The sequence below is a fragment of the Capsicum annuum genome, chromosome 2 (assembly GCF_002878395.1).
Source record: "Capsicum annuum cultivar UCD-10X-F1 chromosome 2, UCD10Xv1.1, whole genome shotgun sequence".
NCBI classification, from domain to species: domain Eukaryota; kingdom Viridiplantae; phylum Streptophyta; class Magnoliopsida; order Solanales; family Solanaceae; genus Capsicum; species Capsicum annuum.
The window spans coordinates 8,486,424-8,495,534 of record NC_061112.1 but is presented as its reverse complement, the minus strand read 5'-3'; positions in this window follow the sequence as shown (position 1 = coordinate 8,495,534).

Below are 9,111 nucleotides of genomic sequence, written 5' to 3'. Positions count from 1 at the left end.
AGATTACTATGACCTTCAAAAACAACAACATCTTCTAAAGATTGACCCCCTTTGGGGCTTTATTTTGCAACGTTTTCTTGCAATGTATAGATGAGCAGCAAGAATTAATTCAATATAGTCGTCAATAACTATGTGTTGTTTTAAATTATATTACCTTCTCCACATTTTTATTTTTCGACTGCAATGACATCAAAACTTTAGAGAATCTATCATTCATCGCATGCTCTAAATCATTGAATTTCATATCAATCTAATAAATATGCATAGTTGGTTATTTAAAATGTATACTATCCAAAAATTTATACAGATTTAAAATATAGATCCTTACGTATGTCTTCACATATGTCTTTATGTTGGACTCTAACGAATCTAAGTCTGTTTTTATCAAAAGCTCCTTCTTTTTTGTGCATGTACAGTTATCAACATCTTTACTCTTTTGTTCTACATCTGTTAGATTCACCAGTATTTGTTAATTATGAAAAAGAATAGGATATAGCAACATTTTCATTATGAAAAGACTATAACGGATGTTGATATGGAAATACCTGCTGTCTTTTTTCTTTTGAGGCCCGACTCTAACTTTGTTCTTTACTTTTTGATTTTCTTCCTACAGAACATCTTTTCCACTCTTTGACAGAGGAGCAGATACTGTAACAAATACATGCATCGATTTCTTCATAAAAAATTGTGAAGGCGTCGTACTAAAGTCATCAAAACTGTCATGATCTGTGAAAAATTAGGGTAAATTGACTTGGTAACTCCTCTTGTTAGGATTTCTAGTTGATGATGGCATCGAAGATATACCAGGATGATCAAATACAAAACTAATAGGTCGTAAATCAACTTTTCCAACTCCTCGGCCATAGGAACAATGTTGGAATATGAACACTATGTACTAAAATTTAATACATTAAAAATTATTACGATAAAACTAAAAATAATATAACGTAATATATGAAAAGATTTCAATTAGTGTCGTACCTTACAAAATATTTCGGTCATAAACTGATTATACCAAGGTTGGACTGCAACAACCCCCCAATTCCACCCAACCTATAAATCTGCTTCTCCACAAAGAATTCTTAGGCCGAGCGATCGGAGTTTTCTCCTTTCAAGATATGTCAAACCAAAAAGTTGGGCCAGTTGGGGATTGGGGGCCATCAACCTAGAGAAAGAAACTTTACCCGTAGGAAAGAATTCATATTTTCCATCTTCATTTATTTTGAAATCAGAAAATGGAATGGGAGAAGCATTCAACTGTGAGTAAATGAATATGTGGATGAAGTAAAGGATTGCCATCTGAAGGGCATCCTCTTGTTTTTAAAATTTTCCTTCAGAAAATGTTCCACCAATGTCTCCTTATCAACCTCATTCGTTGATTGGGAAAAATACCTTCTCATAAGCCGACTCGGAGAAGAATCTTCATATTTGAAATCATCATTATTACCAAAACAGTTTAAGCCAGTTATCAAAGAAATTCATAGATTGAAAATCTAAGAATCTGGTCTTTCACAAACACATGTATCTCTTCTTGATTTGGTTGCCCGATCTAGAGCATAAAAAGACATTTTATTATTTGCCCAATATAATTGAAAAGAGGTATGTTGAGATAACATCCGAAAATAGTCTTCTCAAATAAGTATAAAACTTCTTGACTGACAACTTCTTTAATTTCATCCTTAAATCTTAAATTACATGAACTTACAAATCTAAGAGGATGAGTTGAAATTTTCTTTATAACGTAACTCAATTCCTAAAAAAAAAAAAAAAAACAATTATGATAAAATTAGTTGAGATGCAACAATCAACATTAAGATAGTACAATATATATAAAAACTCTAAGAACAACATACTTTAGATACAAGTTAATACAAGATGTATGTATGTAGTTATAAATTTGTATCTTTTGTAATACGACTTTCAATAACAATTAAACAACACTAGCTACATTTCAAGGCATTAGCAGTAAGTCATAGATACAAGTCAACATAACATGTATCTATGTACTTATAAACTTGTATCTTTTATTATATTAATTTCATTATAAAAAAATACAAGATACATATAAAATTGGCTACAAAGAACAAGATAAACAATGAATTTCTAAACGTATCATTCAAGTTAAAATATGCATCTCGGCCTAATATTCGATAGATCTGAAAATGCAATTACCTTAGGAAGCTCATCTCTAGAAATTTCTTCGACAATTCTTCTTCTCTTGGCGGGAGATTTACTTGCAGGACTGTTGGATCCTCTTTACTTAGAACCACTTTCTTTTTTCTTGTCATTCTTAGCATGCTTTTGCTGTAATTTATTCATAGTTTGGGGATTGTTTCTATTTGATCTATTTTCATCAAAGCCAACAAATTTATAGTCAAAATTTATAGGAATGAAGTTTACAAGTTGTTGAGATTATTTGATACTTTCTAATTGAGAAAACCCAAGGGTGAAAAAAGGTCCAGAATCTCTATTCATAATGATAATTCAAACAATAAAGCCTAAAAAGTATAATCGTAGAAATTGTTCAACTAAAACACTCAAATTTCAGATAGCTTTACTTGCACAAAATATTTTTCTAATTGAGAAAACCAAAAACTAAAAGAAGGTCCAAAATCTCTATTCATAATGGTAATTCAAACAATGAAGACTAAAAAAAGTATAATCAAAGAAATTGCTCAACCAAAACACTCAAATTTCAGATAGCTTTACTTGCACAAAATATTTTTTTTGAAAAAAATATAAAAAAGGAATAGTAGAAATTGAAGCTAATTTTATGAGGGAAAATTATCTTAATTGAAAGTTTTAAATTAGATGGAGAAATTGGATTAGAAACCACACTTGATTCTATGACGTACAGAGGAATAAATGGATTATTTTTGGCAAAGAATCCGTTTCTTCGTAGGAGAATAAAACTTGTATCTCAACTTTACCAAAAAGTGGTAAATGTTGGGATTTAAGTAATATTTTAGAAGTGGAGGGGTTTTTAGTAGTTTAGAAATTTAAGTTGTTTATTTAGGTAATTTTTCCTTCTTTTAATTTTTAACTGGACCAAAATAGCCATTTTTAAAAATAAATCTATACAAGGGCCCAAAATTGAGTGATGGCCCAACAAGACCAAGGCCTAGTCTTAAGTCAAACAAAAGAGTGAAAGAGAAAAAAAAAAGAAAAATTGCATAAAACAACACCTTAAGTTTTATATATTACTTCAAATCCCATTCCACTAAACTAATTACAAAAATCCCTTCTAAATCTCTAAACAACTTCTTTATCAGATACATCACTATCAAATATTGTACACAACACACAACTCCTAATTTTTCTCCCTAAATATGGTGACATTGGTGCAGATTAAGCCAAAATTCCATTTTTAATGCAGAACTTATTTATTCTCTAATCTATCAACATTGAAGTTACAAATTCCATACACAATATTTATTAACTTGAGTACTGTTTAAAATAAACTAAATTTTAGTTTATTTTTCATTTGATTTTTAAGTAAATTAGTTCAAAAATTGAAGAAAAATGTCTTTCAATTTATCTTTAAGCATTTTAACAACATTAATGGAGTCAATTGCATGCATCAACTCCTACTAAAGTTGGTGTTGAGTTTGTGCCTGGTGAATTCGATTACGAAGGTATGATTTTTATGTATTTGATAGATTAATATCTCCCATATACATTATAATTATGTATCATAGTAGAAAATTTAACTAATGGTAATATAAACAGTGAATCTGACACATAAGTATAACGCACTAAGACATTACATGCTTTGTGATACAGACTGAAATTTACATATGTAATACCCCGTACTTTTCCTAACTTGAAAAGTTTCCCAAGAATGTTAGAAGGTTTTTTTGAAATATGAATCCACTTTTTTACACGTGGTATTTTCAAGATTTTCACTTATTATCATGTGGGGAATCGAATAAGCTTTCCATCGATACCAAATTCGCCCAAATTCGACACCCGGGTGAAGAGTTAGAGCGTTTTTAGTAAGAGAAAGTGTATCACCTGAGCCTTCAGCGCGTCACGAAGATAGTTCAAATGGAAATTATCAATTTCTAGTGTTGCTCTGTGATAGTGGCACATTACGCCAAACTTCCAGGTTGCAGACAAGGTGGCAATGCGATAGCTCCGCGTCGCGCCACCGTGCAATTTCCCATTTGTCACTTTACAGTGACTTGGCGCGATAGTGGCACATCGCGCCAAGGATGAAAATCGGGAAATTTTCTCAGAACTTAAATACGTGTCCTAGGATTAAAAGGGTCAATTTCCTACCCTATATAAGCCTTATAACACGAGATTTGACCATAATTCAGCAACTTATACTCAATTACTCTCCAAAACTCTCAAGAACAATCCCTAGGGTTTTCATAGGAGGTTCAATTCCAAGGGAATTCACCATCAAATTTCAACAATCTCTCCATCAGTCTTTGTAGAATCACAAGCTAAGGTATGTGTAGTGTTCATTCATGGACTCCTTTCGTCCATGAAGCTTAAGAATCTCTTTTCTAAGTTTAAGCTTATGGATTTCTTTATGAATTTCATGTTGGGTTTATTTTGTTTTTGTTGAGAATGATCAATTGAATTCAAATCCATGTTGGGTGATCAATTTGATATGTAATTGATTTGTATAGATGTATATTCATGTGAACCTATAAATAAACCCTAGGATGATGAAACTAGATATGAATCATGATGTTTGATTGTTGTATAATGTTGTCTACATGTGCTATGTCTATCATGTGTATGATTAAATGCCTAGATGAAGGAACAATACCCAACTAGTATGATATCATGAAATCCCCATGTATGTACAAGCTTATGCATATCACATATTTGATGAAGTTCTTCAATATATGAATTATGAATTGTGTTTTTGGTCATGTGTTCAAGTAAGCCATGCCATGTGAGTTTCTTCTCATCGAGTCCTGGGGGTACTTGTACCAGAATATTTAGCTATGTGCCTAGAGCTATGTCATGTTTTCATGATCTCCTCAGTCAAGCTATGATCCATAGAACTCAGTCAGTCATGTGACTCAGGAAATCTCAGAAATCTCAGTAATCTCAGTAGTTCAGTAATCTCAGTGATCTCAGTACTCAGTAATCTCAATAACCTTCGTATTCCCAGTCAATCTCAGTAACTTCAGTATTCTCAGTTAGTCCTCAGAACTTAGTACATTCCGTCAGTTAACGGGACTCAATAAATTCATTTTAGCTCCGCTAAACAATACTACTAGTATCAGGTCAGTTTAGCTAATTAGTTAAGTTCAGTTAATCAGTTCAGCTCAATTAATCATTTTAGTGTCTTTCAGATAGGAGTAGGATTCAGCACCGAGTGAGCCTAGGGATGGGGACTCACCTGCTAGAATAGGACTGAGATCCCTAGAAGCAATCTCTAAGTTCCAGAACTACGTAGCGAACGTAGGTACGACATGTCACCCGTTAGATAGGACTGACCGTAGCCAATGTAGGTACGATATGTCACCCGTTAGATAGGACTGACATACTCAGGGATCACTCGTTAGCATATTTAAATGTATAGGACTGATCTCAGGGGTCACCCACTAGATTAGGACTGACTCCACAGCAGTTGTCTTTACCAGTGGCGCGGTACTGATACCCTTCCAATTGGGGTTATAGGTTAGACCCCAGACTAGCTAGAAAGGGGCATGTCGGTTAGATGAATACCTCCCACAGTTTTAGTTACAGATTCAGAATTTTTAGATACAGTTAAATCAGCTTAATAGTACAGAATTAGGACTGTCAAATACAGTTAATTCAGCTTAGTAGTACAGATTCAGAACTGTCAGATACAGTCAATCTTTATCATTATAAATAGACTTCGGGATTACACATTAGATAAGACTGATCTCAACTATGCTCAATCAGTATCAACATAATCAGATTCAGAGATCACCCGCTAGGTAGGACTAATCTCAGACTAAGTCAAATCATCTTTATTATCAGTATCATTAGATTCAAAGATCACCCTCTAGATAGGACTGATCTCAGATTTAGTTACTCAGATATAGTATGGAACTCAGCTAGTTCCATCAGATACAGTCACTTATATTATCAGTTATATCAGTTATCAGAACTCATATTATCAATATTCAGCTTCAGGACTGTCAGATACAGTCAACCAAATCAGTTCTTCATAATTAGAACTATCAGAAATAGTTATTCATGTATCAGTAACATAGTATCAGTCCCTCAAATATCATAATTCCATGTTATTGGTAAACTCAGTAGTCAGAATTTAGCATTCATTCCTATCACGATATCAGTTATAGTTACGTATGCATGCATGTATTCTCACGTTCATGTTAGTCAGTTAGTTAGTATTGTTCATGCATATGAACCTATTGCATTCAACCTACCTCACTTGCATACCAGTACATTCAACGTACTGATGCATTTATGCTATGGTGTCTTATACCATAGGTTTAGAAGTACGAGCTCCAGAGAACCAGTAGCATCCCAGTTCAGCGATCAGAGTTAGCAGTGAGTCCTCATCCTTCGAGGACATAATGATCACATTACTATTTTAGTTTTCAGTTTATTTCAGTAGTTAGAGTTAGTTGGGGACATGTCCCATCAACTCTTTATTCAGATACTTTAGAGGCTTGCAAACTACAGTATGTTTAGACAATTATCTTAGTTGTTTCGGTATTGTTATACCATATTTTTTAGTTATGTACTAGTATTGAACCTTGTGGCCTTTCAGTTCATGTTTCCATATTTATGATATTATTACTATTATTCAGTGCTTAGTTTATAGATATCAGTCATGGGTTAGCTTGTGGTCCTTCGGGGTCATGGGCACCGTGTAGCATTCCGGGTACCAGATTCAAGGCGTTACAACATGTGATTTAGTTTCTTTTAACATTTGATACATTCACTTTATTGAGTCTGATACATAGATCTAAGGGTAATAAGACATTGCATGCTTTCTGATACATACTAATATCTATATGTGATTTTGGTTCTTGTTATACCTGATACATCAATATATCGAGACTGGTACATAGATCTAATTTTAATGATATATTGAATTATTTTATGATATATAATAAGAAATTGTATGTGATTTGGGTTGATTTACACCTGATACATTTAACATACTTTTTATGATGCATAGATCAATTTTTCTGAGATATATTATTATATCTCATACATACTAAATTTTAAAATTGTTTTGGATTGTCTTGCAACTGATATATTCAAAATACTGAGTACAACTGATACATATGTATTGTATTTATGGTTCATCCAAAAAAACACGTAGTAACTTATGTATCATTATCAATAATATGTTTGGTATTAGGTACGTATAAGTTTTTGTGACTTTTTTGCTGAGTTACTTTTGTATTTTTGTGCAACATTTTGATTTAGAGGATTTGAAAGAATTGTGATTAGAGGATGTTGATGATGGTGATTCAAATTTGTATTATGAAGTTGTTACTAACTTTTTGGAATTCAAGAAACATATCCCAATCAAAATTCCATTAATTTCTGTCATTTAATATCTTAGCATTAATTTCCTTTTTTATAGGCAATTAATTTGCTAGTTATGTATCCGTAACTTATGTATTTGGAAGGGATTTGATATAATTATGAAAAAAGTTGGGAGAGAATATAATTAGATAGCAAATTGTTGGGGTTTATATTATTTGCCCAAAAAAAAAAGCAACAACTAAAAAGCAAAGAAAAGCCTAGAAACAAAAACTCCATCTAAAAAAAAAAGGAAAAGCAAACACACTTGTCTCTTTATCTTCTTTATCAACAATCTGCTATTATCAAAGAAAAGGTGAAGTGGAAAGTGAGAAAGCACAGGGGATGAGTTATTTTTCTTCATGTAAGTAGATCCAGAAAGTTGTTTCTAAGGAGACTTAGGACCAATATTACATAAGACATTTACAAGGTCTCACAAAAATCAAGTCTAAATGAAGACTTCTTTTACTCTACTTTAATAAATCTGGACTTCTAACACACATATAAGTACTTTTCCTCGTTCTTTTAATAAGATGAAGTCGATTTGAGCTAAAATATTTCTGCTACTTCACTTTCTTAATAGGTTAAGCTCACAAGGAGTTAATACCATTGCTAAAAAAAAAAAAGTAACAAATTGGTTCTCAACTCTAGAAAGCTTCTCCATGAAAACAAACAACTAGTAAATGAATTTTCCCAGTGTAATTAATGACTTTCGTCGGTGTATGCGTCAACTTTCTCGTCTCAAATAAGTTGTAACATGTAAACTAAACACTTTGTCATCATTTAACTTGTTTGTTGCAACTTGATATCCTTGTTTTGACATTTTGTGAACCGAAGATTAAGAATTTATTTTTTATCCATGCTAATTATTGCCCTTCATTCATTTAGAACTTCCTATAAAGAATTATAAGTTGTGTTTTGTATACCTGTACAAAAGAAAACTTTCTTAGCAAAGTATTCCAAAGTTTTGTTAGCAAAGTAATCCACTAGGTGTTGCATTCCCTGAGTGTACGCTCTACTTCCATATTTAAATTTGCTCTCAAAGTGTTAATCATTTTGATTTCCTTAGCAATGTATCAAGGGACCTCCCAACTCCCATCTAAAACTTTCTTGAGAGTAATATAATAAGTTTTTAGAACCACAATAAGTAGATTATGTGATACACAATTTTCCAGACCACTCTTCAATGTAATATCTTAAACCTCCAAAGTAGAAACAATCCTCGGACTTTTAGATTCTATAAAAATGATATCACCTGCACCATTCATTATGCAAAAAGCACTTGTACTTGGTCCTGAGTTACCTTTTGAAGCTCCATCAAAATTGAACATATGAATATCTTTATTAGGAAATTTCAATTATGGGTGTAAAAGATTTAAAGATTTTTGCTAACATAAGTCAATTATTAAGTAAATTCAAAATCAAGGATATCCATAATTGCTATGTAATGAAGATTTATGTCGACCTCCATCATCATGCTATAAACAGACATCTTACCTCCATGCTTGATAATGTTCTTCCTTTTTCTCATTTGCCACAATATAAAGCAGGGACAACTTTATACAATAGCTTGAATTTACGAACACAAAGAGTATTCCACCATTTAAAAAT